This window comes from Bos taurus, chromosome 4 (assembly GCF_002263795.3).
Source record: "Bos taurus isolate L1 Dominette 01449 registration number 42190680 breed Hereford chromosome 4, ARS-UCD2.0, whole genome shotgun sequence".
In the NCBI taxonomy this organism is placed as follows: domain Eukaryota; kingdom Metazoa; phylum Chordata; class Mammalia; order Artiodactyla; family Bovidae; genus Bos; species Bos taurus.
In genome coordinates this window covers 59,699,260-59,722,345 of record NC_037331.1, presented here as the reverse complement: position 1 = coordinate 59,722,345, position 23,086 = coordinate 59,699,260, and the positions used below count along the sequence as shown (strand labels likewise).

Sequence of the window (23,086 nt, the reverse complement as noted above, 5' to 3'; positions counted from 1 at the left end):
CTGTTGGCACCACAGCCGTAGGAGGTTTAATTCTCTGTATATCTACAGAGTTGTGATGCAGCATTAGCTGGTTGGAGACCAGCCTGTACCACTGAAGATCTGTGTCCTTGATGAACATCCTTTTTCACAAGTCTCGCTGGAGCTGGTGCCCAACCATCCTTTCGGCATCATCACATCAGGATTTAAAGGCTGACCAGGACCAAAGGTATATCATTTAGATTTATGTTTTCAAAAGGTGAAATAGTTAATGACTAGAAAAGAAATGTGATTTTCTACAGTTATCCTAGGGTCACTCCTCTTCAAAGCTGTTTTTGATGAGAGTGACGTCAACATAGTGGTGGCAAGAGCCCTTCCCTTTTTCTCTTCTTTTGGTTCACAATTAACCATACATCCATGACCCAACAGAAGTGCTTATGCACAGTAACACCAAGACACCTGAGAGACCAACCCACCTGTGGTAAGTGAGAGGCCTGAACTTCAGAGGGAGAGATCCCGGGGAGTCACAGTCTACTGATCCCTACTTGCCACCACAAGGAGCAAGGCAACCTGGAGGGTGCAGACCCGGGCACTCATGGGAGATGAGAAGCTGTGGAGGTGCAGCCCGCCTGACGGGAGAAATCAGCAATCCATGGAGCAGGAGTTTGGAGGAGGTGGAAAGTGAAAGTGTGTAGTGTGAAGACTCAGTCCGGTTCAGAGAAACCAAAACCTTGCGTTACAGCACCATCTTCTGGAAAGCAAAAGAGGTTTCTGATGGCTAGATGGTTGATTTGCACTTCTCTTGTAATTTGTGTTGCTGAGAATCTTTTTTTTTTTTTTTTTACATTGAGCTGCATGAACTGTTTGTATTTTTTTTTTTTGAGATTAACCCATTGTCAGTCACAAGTTTTGAAAGTATTTTCTCCAATTCTATAAATTGTCTTTTAATTGTGTTTAATAATTTAGAAGTTTCATTGATAAAAATAATAAAATTAAAGGAAGTCATATATCTTTCTCCTCACTTAACCAATTAAGCATGTACACTGTGATCAAAAGTGTGTCCATAGCATATGTAATAAAAACTGGAGAGAAAATACCAAACTTAATAATTATTATTTATGATCATGGAAATGTGAGTGAATTTCCTTTCGCTTTGTGTTTTTCTGTAGTTAAAAGAAATGTTCTGGAGTAAACACATAATGCCTTTTCAATCCAAAAACATTTAAAAATTAACATTTGGGTTTCTTTTTGTACCATTGGAGGGCATATTTGTCTCTTTATTTTTTTGACCTCAACCTACTTTCCCCACTCCTCAGTTTCTATAGTTTCAAATATCTTGTACAAAGTATAGTTTTATATGACTTGGATTTTTAAGGAAAAAATATATTTTAATATTTTTCTTACTTCTCAGTTATAAGTGATAAGAATGCTAATAGTTCAAAGTCAGAAAGGTTGATTCCTCCAGCTCCGTTTTTCTTTCTCAAGATTGCTTTGGCTCTTTGGGGTCTTTTGTGTTTCTACACAAATTGTGAAATTTTTTGTTCTAGTTCTGTGAAAAATACCACTGGTAGTTTGTTAGGGATTGCATTGAATCTTTAAATTGCTCTGGATAGCACAGTCATTTTCACAGTATTGATTCTTCCAATCCAAGAACATGGTATATCTCTCTGTTTGTGTTGTCTTTCATTTCTGTCTTCTGTGCCTCTGGTGGTAGGTGGCCCTCAGGTGTCTATTCCCTGCCCAGACAGGAAGGGGCAAAAGTAGCAGCTTACTAAGGCTCACTTGCACAGTTGGGCTGGGGAGAGGAAGGGATGTGGCAGACACGGTTAGGGTGTGTGGGGAGTGCCCACTGTGGCTGAGACCTGCAGGAAGTTACCACAGTTTGAGACGGGTTGTGCGCTTCCCCAGGGGAGTTGGCCCTGTGTTGTGGGTCCCTCAACAGAGCAGAGCCATTATCAATAAAATAAACCTTAACCAATACCCAAGTATGAAAACAATTTTTAACACAGCACAGGCATGTCTTTACAGAAAGATTCAATAAAGCCAGAGGAACTAAGCAATCAGAAATCCTTCCTATTTACCAAAATATTATGTATAATGTTTTGTAAAATATTTTTATTTTGTGGGTTTTTTTCCAAATAGTTTATGGATAGTGTCATTTAATCCAGAAAAGGGTTCAGGAAATCCATTTATTGTTTGCTTCATTGATTGTGCCTCGGTGTCAGACCTAAGAAACCACTGAAACAGACAAGGTCATGAAGACATGTGTTTCCTCATGGATTTGGAAACAACTTCTAGTGTAAGACTGAGTAAGAGTGGTTTAAGGCACCATCTTGACCTTATTTTTTATCCCATGTGGGATGCTGCACAAGCAGATGACAGGTTCCCCCGCAAAGGCAGAATCAAACCTAACAGGCAGCTTCTGGAACTCTGCTGTTAAGTGGCCTGGTACCACGCAAGTATTTGTTGAATAAATTAATAAATTTATCCTTCAAGAAAAAAAAGTGCTCTGGAGATACAGCTACCAAAATGGAGAACTGCAACGAATATGGTAAGTAAACAGAAAACTTGGGAAGATTTTTTTTTTTAAAAAAGAAGAATGAAACTTTGGGGGCTGCTAAAGGAAAGGTCTAGGACTTCCCTGGTGGCTCAGTGGTCAAGAATCAGGCTGCAATGCAGGAGACCTGGGTTCGATCCCGGGGTCAGGAAGATCCCCTGGAGGAGGGCATGGCAACTCATTCTAGTACTCTTGCCTAGAGAATCCCATGGACAGAGGAGCCTGGCAGGTGGCAGTCCATAGGGTCGCACAGAGTAGGACACAACTGAAGCAACTAAGCAGCAACAGCAAAGGAAAGGTCTATTGCAACTGTTTCTTAAACTTCTCTGGCGAGAGCTGGCCATTCTCAAGGAAACGCTCTGAAACTCTCCCCTGAGGATTGTTAGGTAACCAAGGAAACCATCACTGATGATAAGCTCCAGGTTAGTGCTTGATCAAGTGGGGAGGTTTCCTGGAACTGAAAAAGCCAAATCTACCTTCAGCTACAAGGGATAAGAACAGAAGACAAAGCCAAACAGGAGCTAGGTGTATGTAGACATGGGTGGTGAGGCAAGAAGTTAAGGTTAAGATCAAGAGAAAAAAAGCCCAAGACTGTGTTTTTTGTTTTTTGTTTTTTTCAACAGGGTGGGAATATGTGAATCTTAGATTAGGTGCTGGCCTGGTTTAGCCTAGAATAAAGGATTTTGGTGATCCAGTTACTAGATCTGTCTGTGGGGTGTGTGTGCGTGTGTCTTTGAAATGTATTGATGAATAAACACACTGAAAACTAAAATTCTTCACCAGTGTTCTAAGACTTCCTGCCTAAGTCAAAACACCCCTAGATTTCTTATCTATTTATAGGAGTGTGGTCTCCTACAGTGCAAGGGCTGATGCTCTGCTTCTAGAAAAACTAGTTCTGTTTTAAAAATGGCACCATGAAGCTTGTTTCCTATGAATTACATAGGCCTTGAATCCAGTCTCTTTTTGAGAAGAAGTACAGATTTGAGGTACATTTATATTTCCTCATAAAATTCATTGGTCACCCTAGCAACTGTCCTGAAATGCCTTGTAATATCCTGACATGCAGAAAAATAGAACTCATGCTATGAGAAGCCAAGTGAGTGTTATTGTTATGCCAACAAGAGAAGTATTACAGTGTGGACTTCAGGGTGGGCTGTCAGTTTCATTATCAAGGGCATGATCATCATCATCCTCACTATGGTTGTTGTCATCCTCATCTTCCCACATAACAGCATTTCATCACAGGTGATAACCTTTTTTGTGTAAGTATAGTGTCTGAATGCATTAACCTGTGAAAATCTTGAGCCTTTGCACCGATGGGGACGTTTGATGGTCTCTATTTCAGAACAGTCTCTATGTAGAGTTTGAAATTCATGGAATACTTTACAGGGAAAATACTGGTTTAGACAAAGTTCATGCACATTATAAAACAAATTAAAATTCTACAGCAGGGGTCTAGGCAATTAGCCCATTATCTTATTTAGCAAGATGAGGCTCAGAGAGTCTGGATGTTTTTTGCTGAGGGCACTCAGCTTACTAGGTGAAAGGGAGGAACTTGAACGCAGATGAACCTCCAAATCCTTGTGTTCCACTGTGAGTACAGACTCCACAGGCTAATTCATGTGGCTGGAAGGTTAAGTTTAGTGAGGAGTATTTTGGATAAGATATCAGAATAAAGATAAAAATCATTACACAAAGTTTATGTGGTTTTCATGCAGGCATTTAGCAAGCTTGCTGCTGGCCACATAGGCATTCTGGAAGCACAGGCTGTGTGATATTTGGAGAAAAGCTCTAACTGAAGGACACACATGAATGAACTGGTGCCCAACTGGAAGTTTTCAGGTGGCTGATGAAGGCCTTGAACTTCAGTTCTATTCTATTGGACATCTTGAAAGATGATGCAGTAGTCAGATTTAGGATCCAAGAGAAAAGGTGTGGAAAAGCCTGGAACAAAGTAAAGTTTAGTAAAGATCAATGCAAGGATCTTCTCTTGGGTCTAAAAGCACAAGATGGTTAGAAGATATGTTTGTAGGCAGCTCTTAAAGAAAGCACCACGTAACAAAGAGACATTGTTTCACAGGATAGAGAACACTGCCGGCACTGGGTGTCTTCTGGATAAACCCTGAAAAAGAAGTTAAATAAACTGAAGGGCATTGAAGGAAGAGTGGCCAGGAGGGTGGAGAAACTCAAAGCCACCTCAGATGAGTATTGTTTTACCAGAACACAGCCCCAGGCATTGAGAAGACAGACTGGACTAGTCTAATGTCATCAGTATTCACAGCACTGTCATATAGAAAAGGGATTAAGCTTTTTCTCTGTGGTATAATGGGAAGTGAACATGTGGGTAGATGGTATCGTGAGACAGTTCAGCTTGTGAGTAATGAATAACTTTAAATGTCAGAGCTGTCAATGAACAAGTAGAGTCTGGATGAATACTTGGAAGATGTTTCTAGTATCAGTGCATATCTTCAAACACTGAAATTCTCTGCTTCATAGACCCCTCCCCTGCTCTTTAAATACTTGACATTTTATTACCAGCCTCATTTTTATAGGGGATGCCAATATTGGAAAGCATTCTTTTTATGTGATTAAGATGATTTCTGAAAATCTGCAGCAGAGCTCAACTAGAGTTTACTTTGCATACTGATGTAATAGGTAAGAGCTGGGAGCTAACAAATGCCACATGCAACTTTTTTCTTGGTGAAGAGGTAAAAGTCGCTCGGTCGTGTCCGACTCCTTGTGACCCCATGGACTATACAGTCCATGGAGTTGTCCAGGCCAGAATACTGGAGTGGGTAGCCTTTCCCTCCTCCAGGGGATCTTCCCAACCCAGGGATAGAAGGCAGGTCTCCCACACTGCAGGCAGATTCTTTACCAGCTGAGCCACAAGGGAATGAGCTTTAAATATGTATTTGGAGCTAATTATTCTGATATTTATTTCAGTGGGGATGAAGAACTGAGCATACATATTTCAAAAAAAAAAGGAAAAAGAGAGAGAAACATTTTCAATATTTCCCATTAAAGCATGATGTTTGCTATTAGATGCTGTAAACATCTTTCTATTTTTAGTTTGTAGGTTTTCTTTTTTAAAATCATAGATAGATGTTGAATTTTACTGAATGATTTTTCTGCCTCTATTTAAGATGATTATGATTCTTTAGTCTGTTTATTTGGTAATTTGCCTTCATAGATTTTCACGTGTTATACCATTTTGCTCTCCTGGAATAATTGTCCCCTGGCCATAATGTATTATCATTTTTATATATCACTGGATTTGCTTTGATAGTATTTTGAGAGTTTTGTTCTATATAAATAAGAAAGTAGTTTCCCTTATGCCCTTTAGTGTAATGTTCTTACCAATATTTGCTACCAAAGTAATGATGACCTCAAAAGATGACTTGGGAAGTTTTTCCTCTTTTTCTGTCTCTGGAATAGTATATGTAAGATTGATTCCATTTCTAAATGTTTGGAGGAATTCACTAGTAAAACTACCAGGCTTGGAAAAATTTTTTCAAAGAATTTTAGTTACAGATTCAATTTCTTTACTACATATTAAACTGTTTGTATTTTATCTTTCTTTTTGTGGCATTTCAGCAGTTTTGGAAAATTATGACATTTTAAACCTTTTAATTATTTTATTGAAATTATTACCCTGAAACTGTTATGATAGTCTCTTGTTTTCATTTTCTTAACTGTGGGATCTACACTTAAATCTCTCCTTTGAAAAAAATCATTCTTAATATTGGTGTTTTATGCCCTCTTTACTTTCTTCTTGACCTGTTTTTCAGGGATTTATCAGATTTTAAAACCAACTTTTTAAAAAAAATCAACTTTTAGATTGATTTCCTCTAGTGCATGTTTGTTTTATATTTTAGTGACTTTGTTTTTATTTTTATTATTTGTTTCCGTTTGCTCTCCATAGATTTATTTTTTTAACTCATGGAGCTGGATGCTTAGAGAATTCATTTTCAGCTTCGCTCCTATTATAAGCATTTAAATATGGTGTTAGTTGTGTTCTGAAATATTTGACGTTTATTTTTAATTACCATTCAAAGAAAAATTTTCTGATTTTCATTGTATTCATTTTTTAGCTTTGAATTATTTAAAAGTACTTATATCAAGTAATTTTCAAACATGAGAAGATTTTAATATTACCTTCTTTTTTATTGAGTTCTAACTTAATTGTACTATTGTCAGAAAATGTACTCTGCATAATTTTAGTTGTTAGATCTTTGTTGAGATTTGTCTTATACCTATCACTTAGCTAATTTGATGTAAATTTCGCTTTTGCTGGGTATAGAGTATGTAAATTAGGTCAAGTTTATTGATGGCATTGTTAAAAATCTGTTATATTCACATGGAATTTCTGTCTTCTTGGTCTATCAGTTACTAAGAGATAGCTGTTAAAATCTCCCTATGATAATGGGTTTGTCCGTTTTCCTTTTAGTTGTATCATATTTCCCTTAGTTGTGTCATTATATATTTCGAAACCGCACTATTAAGTGCAATAAATTTAGAATTGTAATATTTTAGAAAGACTGTGCCATTGTTACAATGAAATTCCTATTGTTTATTGCCAATAATGTCTTACCTTATCATCTAACTTCTCTCATAAATATATAGCTATACTGAATTTCTTTAAAATACTTTTTCATTTTACATATATTTCATCTTTTATTTTAGATTTTTTTGTGTTGCTGCATTTTAGTTGTGTCTCTCTTAATCAACATTGAGTTGCATGTGGTTTTTTCATCTGATCTAAAAATGTTTGTTTTTGACTGCTTACTTATTTCAGTTCAGTTCAATTCAGTTCAGTTGCTCAGTTGTGTCTGATTCTTTGCGACCCCGTGAAATGCAGCACGCCAGGCCTCCCTGTCCATTACCAACTCCCGGAGTTCACTCAGACTCACGTCCATCGAGTCAGTGATGCCATCCAGCCATCTCATCCTCTGTCATCCCCTTCTCCTCCTGCCCTCAATCTCTCCCAGCATCAGAGTTTTTCCAATGAGTCAACTCTTCGCATGAGGTGGCCAAAGTACTGGAGTTTCAGCTTTAGCATCATTCCTTCCAAAGAAATTCCAGGGCTTATCTCCTTCAGAATGGACTGGTTGAATCTCCTTACAGTCCAAGGGACTCTCAAGAGTCTTCTTCAACACCACAGTTCAAAAGCATCAATTCTTCAGCACTCAGGTTTCTTCACAGTCCAACTCTCACATCCATACATGACCACTGGAAAAACCATAGCCTTGACTAGACAGACCTTTGTTGGCAAAATAATGTCTCTGTTTCTTGATATGCTATCTAGGTTGGTCATAACTTTCCTTCTAAGGAGTAAGCGTCTTTTAATTTCATGGCTGCAGTCACCATCTGCAGTGATTTTGGAGCCCCAAAAAATAAAGTCTGACACTGTTTCCATTCTTTCCCCATCTATTTCCCATGAAGTGATGGGACCAGATGCCATGATCTTCGTTTTCTGAATGTTGAGTTTTAAGCCAACTTTTTCACTCTCCTCTTTCACCTTCATCAGGAGGCTTTTGAGTTCCTTTTCACTTTCTGCCATAAGGGTTGTGTCATCTGCATATCTGAGGTTACTGATATTTCTCCCGGCAATCCTGATTCCAGCTTGTGCTTCTTCTAGCCCAGCATTTCTTATGATGTACTCTGCATGTAAGTTAAATAAGCAGGGTGACAATATACAGCCTTGACATACTCCTTTTCCTATTTGGAACCAGTCTGTTGTTCCATGTCCAGTTCTAACTGTTGCTTCCTGACCTGCATACAAATTTCTCAAGAGGCAGATCAGGTGATCTGGTATTCCCATCTCTCAGAATTTTCCACAGTTTATTGTGATCCACACAGTCAAAGGCTTTGGCATAGTCTATAAAGCAGAAATAGATGTTTTTCTGGAACTCTCTTGCTTTTTCCATGATCCAGCAGATGTTGGCAATTTGATCTCTGGTTCCTCTGCCTTTTCTAAAACCAGCTTGAATATCAGGAAGTTCACGGTTCACTTATTGCTGAAGCCTGGCTTGGAGAATTTTGAGCATTACTTTACTAGCGTGTGAGATGAGTGCAATTGTCCAGTAGTTTGAGCATTCTTTGGCATTGCCTTTCTTTGGGATTGGAATGAAAACGGACCTTTTCCAGTCCTGTGGTCACTGCTGAGTTTTCCAAATTTGTTGGCATATTGAGTGCAGCACTTTCACAGCATCATCTTTCAGGACTTGAAATTTACATATTATATTAAGGGTTTTAAAGTTATCCTCTTACCCTTCATTTCGTACTTGTCAACCCATTCTAGATGTCTTTTCCTTTGCTTTGAGCACTTTTTTGGATTAATATTTTTTATCATTTCTTTTCTTCTATTTTATCTTGTTAATTATATGTTCTATTGTTATTATTTTAATGGCTACCCCAGAGATTACAATGAGTATTCTAGACAGATTTAAATTTGAAATAAATTAGTGCTTTTACCACCACCAAGAAGATGCAGAAGTGTTAGGACACTTTCATTGAATTTACCTTCTTCTCATGTTTTATTCTAATATTGTCACGTATTTTGGTTCTCAGACTTCCCAGGTGGCTCAGTGGTAAAGAATTCTCCTGCCCATGCAAGAGACGTGGGTTTGATCCCTAGGTCTGGAAGATCTTGGGTCGGGAAGATCCCCTGGGTAGAAGATGGCAACCCACTCCAGTATTCTTGCCTGGGAAATTCCATGGACAGAGGAGCCTGGCAGGGTACAGTCCATGGGGTTGTGAAGAGTCAAACACGACTGAGCAACTGAGCACATACTTTGTTTTCTCTACATTTTGAAGCTCACAAAGCATTATAATTATTGTTACCATATATCTTCAAAATTTAGGTTTACCCATATTTACTCCTTGTTTTGCTTCTTCCTTTCGACACGCAGTACTGACTTCCACCTTGGATACACTTTTGCTCTTCCTGAATAACTCCTGCTCATTCCCTTAGCAGGTTATAAATGTCTGCAGGTTTTAAATTATGTCAGTTTTGATTTATCTGGAAATGTTATATATTGCCTTCAAGATAATTAATGTATTCATCGAATAAGGAGTTTTAAATTGGTAGTTGTTTTCTTTCATAGTTTTGAAGGTGTTCTTTCCTTTCTTTTGGGTTTCATTGTAGGGAAGTTTATTTTTACTTTTATTGTTGCACTTTTAAAAATAATTTTTCCCTTCAAACTGATTTTAAGATTGTTTGATTTTGGTTTCGGTTGTTAGCAATTTTTCTAGATACAACTAGGTGTAAATTTTCTTCATTTCTGCCGTGCTTGAAGTACATAATGCTTCTGGAGTCTATGTCTTTTTAAAATTATTTAATATTTAAATTTATTGCCTCTTTAACATTGTTTCTGCCCAATTCTTTCCTCTCTTTCTTAGGACACCAATTATGGGCATGTTAGAACATTTCTGTTTGTCTTTTTTTTTTTTAATTTAAGCTTTACAATATTGTATTGGTTTTGCCATATATCAAAATGAATCTGCCACAGGTATACATGAAAAGACCTTTTCCTGTGTCTTTTTTCTGCTTCTCTGTTCTTCAACCTGATGTTTTCTATTGAACTATTCTAATTCTCATCTTCTGGGTCTAATTTTCTCTTAGTCCCTACCAGTTGGGTATTTAATTTTAGCTGTCTTATCTTTTAATTTCAGATTTTCCATTTGGTTTTAAGAGATAGATTCCAGTATAAAATTTAAAATCCTCTACATTTTACCTAATTTCTTCTATTAATCACAGTTATTTTAAAGTCCCTCAATCCTATATCTCCTTGCACATCTGTTTCTGTTTTCTATTTATTTTCATGATTTTGGTTATTTAATCTTATCTTCTGATGTGCCTATTAGTATTTATTGAAATTTGGACATTGTGCATAAAAAATTTGAGAGCAAACTTGTTGATCTGGATGTAGATGTAGGTTGTTATAGTGGTGCTAAACTAGATTATCTAATTACTGTGCCTACTGATTTAGTACCTTGGGAGAAGGAAATGGCAACCTACTCCAGTATTCTTGCCTGGGAAATCCCATGGATAGAGGAGTCTGATGGACTATAGTCCATGGGGTCACAAAAGAGTCTGACACAACTTAGCAACTAAACAATAACAACTAATTTAGTTGATTTAAATTGGACTTCAATCTTGTGATAGCACAATATTTCTAGTTAATGCCTTCTCCTGAGATATAGCCCTGCAGGGGTTCCACTTGAAACCTTAGGGTGACTATAAAGATACCACCTCCTTGGTAATTTCTAGGCTCTAATTTTGCTCCCTAATCCAAATATCCTTCACTTCTGAGTTTCCTAGCTACCCCTTCCTGCTTGATTTTTCTGCTTCTGAGTAGCCAGTTACAAACAGGAGCACTTTGAGTAAAAAAAAAGAATAGAAAATTAGGTTCACATTGTATTTCTCTTCTCCTGGGGATTTGGTTTCTTCGGGTTCTCACTGCCTGGCCAGCTTTCTGAAGTGTTGAAACCAATAGACTTATATTCTAATCCATTTTTTTAGGTTGTTCTCAGAGGGTGAGTTTATCTAAAACAGTCTTCTCTACCATTACTGAAAATTGAAATTCTTCTAGGATGAGTTATTTTGAAGCATATAACATTTTTATTCCTGTGACACAAATGGTGCATACCTGCTGAAGTTGAAGATTTTCCAGACGTAAAATATTTCCCTTGCAATTGAAAAAAACAAAATCAGGTGTATTTGTAACATTATGTTTGAAATGAGAAATGTGAACAATAAGAACTGAAAAATGTTTGCCTAGAATATTAGTGTTCCAACACTGCAAAGGACACCAGAAATTATATGAAATAACCAAACTCATAATTCTACCTAGGGCCTTTAAAGTAGAGAGAACTCAGGGATGGTACAAGTTTGATGCTCCCATAATTTTTTTAAAGAAATGTCAAATTAGAGTTTAAAAACTAGAGTCGTGTTTAAAATATTGATATTTAATAAATTAGCATTTTAAATTCACAGATATCTATATATTATTACATGATTTACAAGATATAGTATTTATAAAATGTTAATTTACAGGTTTGATACCTGGTTTGGGAAGATCCCCTGGAGAAGGAAATAGCAACCCACTCCAGTATTCTTGCCTGGATAATTCCATGAAGAGAGGAACCTGGCAGGCTACAGTCCATGACATCGCAAGGAGTTGAACACAACTGAGAATGCACACACACGTAGTGTGGCGTAAAATGACAGGCAAGTGAGAGCAGTTTGAGGAACTTATATACTTTCAATATTTGCAATATGTATGGTTTCTCATGGGTCTAAAAAATGAGGCTGTGAACAGACACACTTCCCTCCTCTGGCACTTTAATAGACTATCATTCTAATATCCTCTTTCTTAACTCTAATTAACTGAGCTGAAGTTAGTGTCATATTGTAGTCAATATTATATACAATGACAGAACTAATCACTGAAATACATTATAAGAGTAGCAATCCCACAGCACAGAGTTCATCTTCTCTTTTCAGTTTTGATATCACTGTTTCCCCCCACTTCCCATTCTCTACAAAATTCAGTTTGAATACTTTTTAAAAATGGATTCTCATAGTAGTCCTAAAACCTTAAAAAATATTTGGCAGTTGGTCTTCCTGTAATTTTGCAACTTGGAGTTCATCTTTAAGAGCTTGGTTTTTCAATACTAATGTGTCTGAAATGATCTTGAGGTTTTGTGGTTGCTGGTGATTCTCTGAAGAACTTAAAACACTAGCTTCCTTTCGTTTGGTGAACTGTCTAGGCTGTGTGAGTGCTCGCAGACCAGGGAAATGCCCAAGCAGCCTTGCTATTAGAAAAGAATTCTATTTGGAAGTCTGTCAGGTGGCCCATCTCTGCACATTTCCCTGAGAAATCTGTCTTATTCAGGTAAGTGCAAAAGATTTGAGCTGGGGGGTATGTATATGGAAGTTACGCATAAAGAGAGCACGCTGGACTTGCCAACGCTGTTCTAATTCAGAATCTCCACACAGTCTTACTGTAAAAAAAACAAGTTTATTTACACTGACCACAACTCCTCATTTTAGAAAGAACTGATCTGTTCTTGTGTAGTACACATGATGTTGAGTGTGACACCCAATTTTTATTAGGGCTTAAATATGAACAAAAATGTTCTCAGAATGTGTCAGAAAAAAAAAGAATTCTGGCTAAAAACATCATTTAAGAAGTCTTTAGGGAATCTGGTATTGTTTTCACATACTATTCAAATGTTTATCTTTGAAGAAGTTTTAGTATTTTTATTATGAAAATCTCTAAACTCTATCACTCTAAACTCTATATACATACTTTGAAACCATTCTGGCAACCCTACTGATAGAAGAAATCAGTAGTAATTAGGTGCTTTGAAATTTCTAAAAGAATATATTCAAAATAGCACATGTGATTTTATAATAATAGCTATCATAATTCTTTGTATTTCATGTTTATAGTACTATATTACAGGAGAATCTGAAAATAACCTTAAAAATCACTTAATTAGTAGTTAACAATAGCATCTGTTCAAGTATTTTGCTTTAAGTAAATTCCTTCCATATCATTATTTCCATTTACAAAAAGTATTACATTTCAAACATGTGGAATAGAAAGTATTCAAAGTAAAAAAAAAACAAAAAAACCAAAAAACCAGTAGCACACAATCTGAGTTTGACAGCTTAGTCTTGCTTCTTTAACTAATTTGTAAGGATTTTGGGTAGGTCACTAAGTTCTCTGGATTTCAACTTCCTGCAAAATGTCCAATTATTTATCTAAGAAATTGTTTATTAAATACTCCAAATATACAATTTCTTTTTTTCTTTTTATCAGGTTTAATTCAATCAATAAGTTAGTCAATATTTTAATTGATCAATAGGAGTAATGAGAGACCAATGGATGAGAAGTCAAGTGGTATGAATCCTAGTCCTCTATCTTATAGTAACTGGCTGAGTGATTTGAAAGATATTTTCTAACCATTCTGGGGCAAGGATTGGCAAATTTTTTTCTATAGGGACTAGAAAGTGAATAATTTAGGTTCTGCAAGTCAATAGGTAAAATTGAAGATAATGTACAGACTCTTACATAACTGTTTAAGATATAATTCTTTGAAAATGTAAAAGCCATTCTTACCTCAGGCTATAAAGAAGGAGAAATGTACCAGATCTGGCCTCAAGGCCATAATTTTCCAGTTCTGATTCTTGGGAATCATTTTTAACAGTTATAAAATGGAAGATATAGACTCACTCATGTGACCGCAAAGGAGTTCATGAATGATACTTAAGGTAATTCACCAATCCCCTAATATTGTATACAAAAATCTGAGTGTTTGTAAGTATGTACTTTTTTAATGGGAAACAAACTTCCACAGATTTCCTTAAGAGCAGGAAATCATTCTTTTAGGATGATTTTTTTTTTTTAAATCTTGTATTCTGGAATGGAACTTCCCAGGTGGCACAGTGGTAAAGAATCCACCTGCCAATGCAGGAAGCACAAAAGATGCAGGTTCGAGCGCAGGGTGAAGAAGATACCCAGGAGTAGTAAACGGCAACATACTCCAGCATTCTTACCCGGGAAGTCCCATGAACAGAGAAGCTTGGTGGGCTACAGTCCATGGAGTCACCTGACAGGAGTCGGAACCACTGAGCAACTGAGCACACATTCTGGAATGGTGTGTGTGACATACTGAGTATTCAGCATCTCTGGAATGAGTATATAAATGAATGAAAGAATGAACGAATGGAAAGTTAAAGACACCACCACTGAGATTATGTAGATACTGAAGGCTTAGGGCCTCAAATGCTCTAAAAACAGTAGTTGCTAAATCCAAAGATTGCCTTTTCTTTCAAATTTGGATGTAACTGGGATTTCAAAATACTTGGTCAACTAAAGATTGCAGTTCCTGGACATTATGTCATTTTTTAAAAACAGTGAAGTTGGTTGAATTTAATTGACACATTACAGGTTTTCCCAGTAACCTAGCCTCTGGGGTCGGGGGACTGGAGAATGAAGTTTTGTTAATGAATAGTGGCATTCTTGGCATCAGGCAGGAGACTGTACTGGCTGGAGCGTTACACATAAATGGAAGGTTTTCCTGGGCAATTCAAAAATCAGGCCTAACAGAGTTTAGGATTGCACTCTGCTACCTGACACAGAAGTTCAGTCTGGCCTTCAGTGCCTGGTTAACTGATGACACCAAAATCTGAGCTCCGTTGGCTGGGGAGTCCCCACAACTACCTGGAGTGGGAAATGGCTTGAGATCTAAACATACCTCTCTTCTCTCTCTATGAATAATTTCATTTTCTGAAAGAGCAATTCAATCTACAATAGCTGGTTTACAGTTCATTCATTTCTTTAGGGAAATTTGAATTCTAAGATTGAAAACCAATGTAAGAAATGCTTACTGAAAAACCTACACAGCTTTGTATAATCTGGTACTATGCCTGAAATATCCTTATTCAGAGTGCATCCCACTCCTCCCCTCCCTACACTATCCCTCCACCTCAGAAACAGCAACTTGCAGTTTACTTTGTGGTGTGTTTACATACTGGACCTGTGCAGTATCTGTGTATTTAAGGGTACCATGGTTAGATAGCATCACTGACTCAATGGAGTTGAGTTTGAGCAAACCCCGGGAGATAGTGAAGGACAAGGAAGCCTGGCATCCCCAGTCCATGGGGTTGCAAAAAGTTGGATATGACTTAGCAACAGAACAACAATAATAATTTGTTCAATTACATAGAGGTTGTGCTGGAGTCATATCCCTGGATCTGCTTAGGGGTTAAGATTAGTCCCAGAGAGAGTCCAAAAACCAAAACCGTCATGCATGAAATCTTAAATATATAACTCATTTCTGTTATTGGTACAAGGCCTCACTTAAACGATGACAGGAAGCTCAATCTCCTGTTGAGGATTTCTGAGACCTGGTTTACATACAAATCCGAGACAGAGGGTGTCCCTCACTCTTACTGCCTCAGGTCTGTCTGTGGGTCATCTTCCCACTTGTCTGGTCTGCTTTATTCCAACAGGTAGACAAGGCCCTTCCGATTCCCTCTCCCACACAACTGACTTGAATCCATGACACCCTTTGTTGGGACAAACTCTTGCTGGGACCAGATAATCAGTGTTTTAGGTATTGTGGGCCATCCAATCTCTGTTGTAACTACTTCGTTCTCCAGGAGTAGTGTAAAAACAGTCAGAGAAGATATATAAATAAATAAGCATTGCTGTGATCAGATAAAAACTTTACAAACATGGCTGGCCCATGGGCTATAGTTTGCTGGCCCGTAAACTATATTGAAGGCTTGATAACAGCTTAAGAAATTACAATGTTTTAGACAGAAATGAACAATTCCCAACCTAGGGAGCACCTTCTTCCCAACAGCCATTCTCATTAGTCCTTGTTTGAGGCCACGCTGCTGGAGTCTACTTATAATCCCAGGCAGAGGTCTTCTTTCTTCCTTATCCTTACATTCACAAATTCAAGTCTCTTCCTTCCTGCGTTAATTACCAGTTCAGTTCGGTTCAGTCGCTCATTCGTGTCCGACTATTTGCGACCCCATGAATCGCAGCATGCCAGTCCTCCCTGTCCAGCACCAACTCCCGGAGATCACTCAAACTCATGTCCATTGAGTCGGTGATGCCATCCAGCCATCTCATCCTTTGTCATCCCCTTCTCCTCCTGCCCCCAATCCCTCCCAGCATCAGGGTCTTTTCTAATGAGTCAACTCTCCACATAAGGTGGCCAAAGTACTGGAGTTTCAGCCTCAGCATCAGTCCTTCAAATGAACACCCAGGACTGGTCTCCTTTAGGATGGATTGATTGGATCTCCTTGCAGTCCAAGGGACTCTCAAGAGTCTTCTCCAACACCACAGTTCAAAAGCATCAATTCTTCGCTGCTCAGCTTTCTTCACAGTCCAACTATCACATCCATACATGACCACTGGAAAAACCATAGCCTTGACGAGACGGACCTTTGTTGGCAAAATAATATCTCTGCTTTTTGATATGCTATCTAGGTTGATCATAATTTTCCTTCCAAGGAGTAAGGGTCTTTTAATTTCATGGCTGCAATCACCATCTGCAGTGATTTTGGAGCCCCCCAAAATAAAGTCTGACACTGTTTCCACTGTTTCCCCATCTATTTCCCATGAAGTGATGGGACCGGATGCCATGATCTTAGTTTTCTGAATGTTGAGCTTTAAGCCAACTTTTTCACTCTCCTCTTTCACTTTCATCAAGAGGCTCTTTAGTTCCTCTTCACTTTCTGCCATAAGGGTGGTGTCATCTGCATATCTGAGGTTATTGATATTTCTCCTGGCAATCTTGACTCCAGTTGTGCTTCTTTCAGCCCAGCATTTCTCATGATGTACTCTGCATATAAGTTAAATAAGCAGGGTGACAATATACAGCCTTGACATACTCCTTTTCCTATTTGGAACCAGTCTGTTGTTCCATGTCCAGTTCTAACTGTTGCTTCCTGATCTGCATACAAATTTCTCAAGGTATTCCCATCTCTTTCAGAATTTTCCACAGTTTGTTGTGATCCACACAGTCAAAGGCTTTGGCATGGTCAATAAAGCAGAAATAGATGCTTTTCTGGAACTCTCTTGCTTTTTCCATGATCCAGCGGATGTTGGCAATTTGATCTCTGGTTCCTCTGCCTTTTCTAAAACCAGCTTGAAAATCAGGAAGTTCACAGTTCACATATTGCTGAAGCCTGGCTTGATGAATTTTGAGCATTACTTTACTAGCATGTGAGATAAGTGCAATTGTGCGGTAGTTTGAGCATTCTTTGGCATTGCCTTTCTTTGGGATTGGAATGAAAACTGACCTCTTCCAGTCCTGTGGTCACTGCTGAGTTGTCCAAATTTGCTGGCATATTGAGTGCAGCACTTTCACAGCATCATCTTTCAGGATTTGAAATAGCTCCACTGGAATTCCATCACCTCCACTAGCTTTCTTCGTAGTGATGCTTTCTAAGGCCCACTTGACTTCACATTCCAGGATGTCTGGCTCTAGGTGAGTGATCACACCATCATGATTATCTGGGACATGAAGATCTTTTTTGTACAGTTCTTCTGTGTATTCTTGCCATCTCTTCTTAATATCTTCCGCTTCTGTTAGGTCCATACCATTTCTGTCCTTTATCGAGCCCATCTTTGCATGAAATGTTCCCTTGGTATCTCTAATTTTCTTGAAGAGATCTCTAGTCTTTCCCATTCTGTTGTTTTCCTTTATTTCTTTGCACTGATCGCTGAGGAAGGTTTTCTTATCTCTCCTTGCTATTCTTTGGAACTCTGCATTCAGATGCTTATACCTTTCCTTTTCTCCTTTACTTTTTGCTTCCCTTCTTTTCACAGCTATTTGTAAGGCCTCCTCAGACAGCCATTTTGCTTTTTTGCATTTCTTTTCCATGGGGATGGTCTTGATCCCTGTCTCCTGTACAATATCACAAACCTCTGTCCATAGTTCATCAGGTACTCTGTCTATCAGATCTAGTCTCTTAAATCTATTTCTCACTTCCAGTGTATAATCGTAAGGGATTTGATTTATGTCATACCTGAATGGTCTAGTGGTTTTCCCTACTTTCTTCAATTTAAGTCTGAATTTGGCAGTAAGGAGCTCATGATCTGAGCCACAGTCAGCTCTGGGTCTTCTTTTTGCTGACTGTATAGAGCTTCTCCATATTTGGCTGCAAAGAATATAATCAATCTGATTTCAGTGTTAACCATCTGATGATGTCCATGTGTAGAGTCTTCTCTTGTGTTGTTGGAAGAGGGTGTATGCTATGACTAGTGTGTTGTCTTGGCAAAACTCTATTAGCCTTTGAGCTGCTTCATTCCGTATTCCAAGGCCAAATTTGCCATTAATCCAGGTGTTTCTTGACTTCCTCATTTTGCATTCCAGTCCCCTATAATGAAAAGGACATCTTTTTTGGGTGTTAGTTCTAAAAGGTCTTGTAGGTCTTCACAGACCCATTCAACTTCAGCGTTACTGGTTGGGGCATAGGCTTAGATCACTGTGATATTGAATCCCCACGTCCAAGGAGTGGTGGCTGCGCGATGCAGGAGGGCCGAGAGGAGCTACTCCATGTTCAAGGTCAGGAGGGGCGACCTAGTCCAAGGTAAGGAGCAGCAGCTTCGCTTTAGTGGAGCAGCCGTGAAGAGATACCCCACGTCCAAGGTAAGAGAAACCCAAGTACGATGGTAGGTGTTTTGAGAGGGCATCAGAGGGCAGACACACTGAAACCACAGTCACAGAAAACTAGCCAATCTGATCACATGGACCACAGCCTTGTCTAACTCAATGAAACTAAGCCATGCTGTGTGGGGCCACCCAAGACGGACGGGTGCTCCACTGGAGAAGGGAATGGCAAACCACTTCAGTATTCTTGCCTTGAGAACCCCATGAACAGTATGAAAAGGCAAAATGATAGGATACTGAAAGAGGAACTCCCCAGGTTGGTAGGTGCCCAATACGCTACAGGAGATCAGTGGAGAAATAACTCCGGAAAGAATGAAGGGATGGAGCCAAAGCAAAAACAATACCCAGCTGTGGATGTGACTGGTGATAGAAGCAAGGTCCAATGCTTTAAAGAGCAATATTGCATAGGAACTTGGAATGTTAGGTCCATGAATCGAGGCAAATTGGAAGTGATCAAACAGGAGATGGCAAGAGTGAACGTCGGCATTCTAGGAATCAGCAAACTAAAATGGACCGGAATGGGTGAATTTAACTCAGATGATCATTATATCTACTACTGTGGGCAGGAATCCCTCAGAAGAAATGGAGTAGCCATCATGGTCAACAAAAGAGTCCGAAAGGCAGTACTTGGATGCAATCTCAAAAACGACAGAATGATCTCTGTTCTTTTCCAAGGCAAACGATTCAATATCACAGTGATCCAAGCCTATGCCCCAATCCCAGTTAGAGGATGTCAAAAATTAGTTCATGTCATAATTATCTCTGAAGAGCAAGTCCCATTGAACAGAAATGTGGTCCGTCTAGGTGTGAAGCATGTTCAGGACTCACAGCAGCACTTACCTTCCATTTGTACAGCTAAAAGACTCACCAAAATTTTGCTTTCTTGATTAAACCACAGTCTTCCCTAAAAACTATTTTCCTAATTTTTCTTTCAATTTTGGTAAAGTATACATAACAGAAAAATTACCATTTTCACCATTTTTATATGTACAGTTCACTGGCATTAAGTACAGTCATTGCAACTAACATTCTCCAGATCTTTTTCATCATCCCAAGCAGAAACTCTGTGCCTTTTAAACAGTAACTTCCCATTCCTCCCTGCTCTGGCCCTTGGTAACCACCATTTTATTTTATGTTTCTTTGAATTTGACTATTCAAAGTTATTCACATAAATGGAACCATAATATCTATTCTTTTGTGTAAAAAGCAAATTCTGGCTTGTATTCTTAAAATTAAATGAAAAAATAAACTGGCTGTCTATTCTGGCTTCCAGCTTTCTCTTGTCTAGAGATACTGGGGACTAGAGAACACCTGACTCTATCAGTCAGTTCAGTCGCTCAGTTGTGTCTGACTCTGCGACCCCATGGACTGCAGCATGCCAGGTCTCCCTGTCCATCACTAACTCCCAGAGCTTGCTCAAACTCATGTCCATCCAGTTGGTGATGCCATCCAACCATCTCATCCTCTGTGATCCCCTTCTCCTCCTGCCTTCAATCTTTCTCAGCATCAGGGTCTTTTCCAGGGAGTCAGTTCTTCGAATCAGGTGGCCAAATTATTGGAGCTTCAGCTTCAGCATCTGACCTTTCAATGAATATTGAGAACTGATTTCTTTTAGGAATAACTGGTTTGATCTTCTTATTGTCCAAGGGACTCTCAAGAGTCTTCTCCAACACCAGAGTTCAAATGAATCAATTCTTTGGCACTCAGCTTCCTTTTTGGTCCAACTCTCACATCGATACATGACTAATGGACAAACCATAGCTTTGACTAAACAGACCTTTGTTGGCAAAGTGATGTCTCTGATTGTTAATATGATGTCTAGGCTGGTCATAGCTTTTCTTCCAAGGAGCAAGCATCTTTTTATTTCATGGCTGCAGTCACCATCAGTAGTGATTTTGGAGCCCAAGAAAATAAAGTCTCTCACTGTTTCCATTGTTTCCCCATCTATTTTCCAGGAAGTCATGGGACCAGATGCCATGATCTTTGTTTTTTGAATGTTGAGTTTTAAGCCAGCTTTTTCACTTTCCTCTTTCACTTTCATCAAGAGGCTCTTTAGTTCCTCTTCACTTTGTGCCATAAGGATGGTGTCATCTGCATATCTGAGGTTATTGATTGATATTTCTTCTGGTAATCTTGATTCTGGCTTGTGCTTCATCAAGCCCAACAGTTCACATGATGTACACTGTGTATAAGTTAAATAAACAGGGTGGCAATATACAGTCTTGATGTACTCCTTTCCCAAGTTGCAACAAGTCCGTTGTTCCATGTCCAGTTCTAACTGTTGCTTCTTGATCTGCATACATATTTCTCAGGAGGCAAGGAAGGTGGTCTGGCTCTACACTTTTCATGAGTTATATCCCACTATTCTCCTGTTTGTTTCCTCAGCATCAACGATTAGGACATCTCATTTTCCCCAAAATGCACATGGCACATTACTTTCTTTGGAATATTGGGATCCATGCCTTTAATGCCACCAAATGGCAATGGTTTTAGGAGCTCTGTGAACCAGTGGCAGAGTAACGTGTTTATTTCTTATTATTTCACAGCAGGTACAGTGGTACTCATGATTAATTCATCATGGACTACATAAGATTATTTTAGTGCAGGTCTTATCTTTCCCTATACTGTAATCTCTTTGCAAAGTAATGACCATATCTAATACAGGTTATTCTATGCAAGGACTTAATTTAGAGAAACTTTAGTTGGGATTTGAACATAAATTCAAGAATTAAGGAAAAACTGCCACATTCATCAATTACCTCTTTCCTTTCTCCCCTTCTCTCAATCTCCTTCTGTCTATGCTCCTTTAAACATAATCTACCCTATAAACGGGCTTCCCAGGTGGCTAAGTGGTAAAGAATTCACCTGCCAATGCAGCAGGTGTGGGAGATGTGGATTTGATCCATGGGTTGGGAGGATCCCCTGGAGAAGGAAATGTCTATCCACTCCAGTATTCTTGCCTGGAGAATCCCATGGACAGAGGAGCCTGGCGGACTATAGTCCATGGGATTGCAAAAGAGTCGGACCCTGCTTAGTGACCAAACAATACAATACAATACCCTATAAACATCTCTACCAGGAGGAATATTGTTGGTCTGTTTCAGATCTCTTCCCATGAAGAAACTATGATGTAAATTTCTTTAGTTTCTCTTGAGTTTTCAGGAAAAAATGTAACAAAAATATAAGAATTATTATATCTACTTCACTCTTTATCCTGTTGTGGAGAGAAAGACAAAAAGAAATATTCAAAGATTTGTTTATGTTCTCTGCTTTCCAGGAAGCAACAATATAGCTGGAAAGACACAATTTATCCATGTGAAAAAATGCAAAGGTCATACGTCATTATAAGACTCTGAACATCAATGGTTTGACTGATCTCCCTGGGTGACTATGAAGGCTTGTGGTTAGGCAGTTGCTTCTTTCTTATCTCATATTCCTAATCTCGTATTTTAAGTGCTAATAGCAGAGACATAACTAACAGCTGCTCCAAGGGGTTTAAGTCTAAGGGAAAGAGGAATAGAGAAGGTTCTAAGATGTTCAGAAAGACAACCTATGCATCTTGGCCCCATGCCCAGCATGGTGTAATACATACAAGAGAGGCTAACACAGAGGAAGTCAGAGGCTTTAATCCTCACTACATTGGCTTTCCTTAGAAAAGACAGTGATTCTCTCTGCCATTATACACTTCTAAGTGACACACACATCTGCCATGCCCCAGACTCAGGTGACTCAGTGGTAAGGAATCCTCCTGCCAATGTAGTTTGATTCCTGGGCGGGGAAGATCCCCTGGAGAAGGAAATGGCCACCCACTCCAGTATTCTTGCCTGGGAAATCCCATGGACAGAGGAGACTGGCGGGCTATGATCCAGGGGGTTGCAAAGAGTCAGACACAACTGAGCACACACAGAGTGAACAGACCTAGTCACCTTCAACAGTCCTCAGCTTCTGTGTCAGTAAAAGGTAGATCACAATATCTAACTCAAATGAGAATTATGAAAAAAAAAAAGCACTTAAAATGCCTGACATAGTACTATTCAATAATTATTACTTTTCTTCCCTATAACCACCACTGTACAGTTTATAGTTTTTAAAATACAAATAAAACAATCTGACATTATTCCCATCTCACTGTCCCATCTGTCAACGACTTTCAGCCAAAGACCATAAGGACACCTGTAGTTGGACAACTTGAGTTTATGATTCACTGCAGGGAGGGGAGGGTCTATGGAGGTGTGGGGTTCACTCTATACTGGATGCTGTCAGAAAGCAGAAACGATTTTATGCTCGGCAAGGAAAAGGAAGCCATTAATTTTTAACCAGGAAAGTGGGTGTTTGTCATTTTATGGC

At 38.7% G+C, this 23,086-nt stretch overlaps 1 protein-coding gene and 1 long non-coding RNA gene across 3 annotated transcripts in view; one reads left to right on the top strand and one right to left on the bottom strand.

Annotated features, from left to right (window-relative positions):
• Positions 1-366: 366 nt before the first annotated feature.
• LOC132345100 (uncharacterized) lies at positions 367-12,208 on the bottom strand. The gene is made up of 2 exons (XR_009494231.1): positions 11,601-12,208; positions 367-4,477 (listed from the first exon to the last, which is right to left on the bottom strand). It is a non-coding gene; the product is annotated as an uncharacterized lncRNA (long non-coding RNA).
• An 82-nt stretch (positions 12,209-12,290) lies between these two features.
• GPR141 (G protein-coupled receptor 141) overlaps positions 12,291-23,086 on the top strand; it is a 69,665-nt gene continuing 58,869 nt past the window's right edge. For both annotated transcript variants that reach the window (XM_015469385.3, XM_059885869.1), the window contains exon 1: positions 12,291-12,432. The gene's annotated coding sequence lies outside the window, so the exon portion shown is untranslated. The remainder of the gene's footprint in view (positions 12,433-23,086) is intronic.